This window comes from Galeopterus variegatus, unplaced genomic scaffold (genome assembly GCF_000696425.1).
Source record: "Galeopterus variegatus unplaced genomic scaffold, G_variegatus-3.0.2 Scaffold4832, whole genome shotgun sequence".
In the NCBI taxonomy this organism is placed as follows: Eukaryota; Metazoa; Chordata; class Mammalia; order Dermoptera; family Cynocephalidae; genus Galeopterus; species Galeopterus variegatus.
Genome location: NW_007730943.1, coordinates 31,353 through 31,618, shown reverse-complemented (window position 1 = coordinate 31,618; position 266 = coordinate 31,353).

Below are 266 nucleotides of genomic sequence, written 5' to 3'. Positions count from 1 at the left end.
ACAAGACACATTCACACACACCCTCCTGACCACACACTGACCTCACATGCACACATGGCATCCACACACACACACACACACACACTCACAACCACAACACTCACACCTGCCCACAAGACACATTCACACACACCCTCCTGACCACACACTGACCTCACATGCACACATGGCATCCACACACACACACACACATACACACACACAAACAACCACAACACTCACACCTGCCCACAAGACACATTCACACACACCCTCCTGACCACACA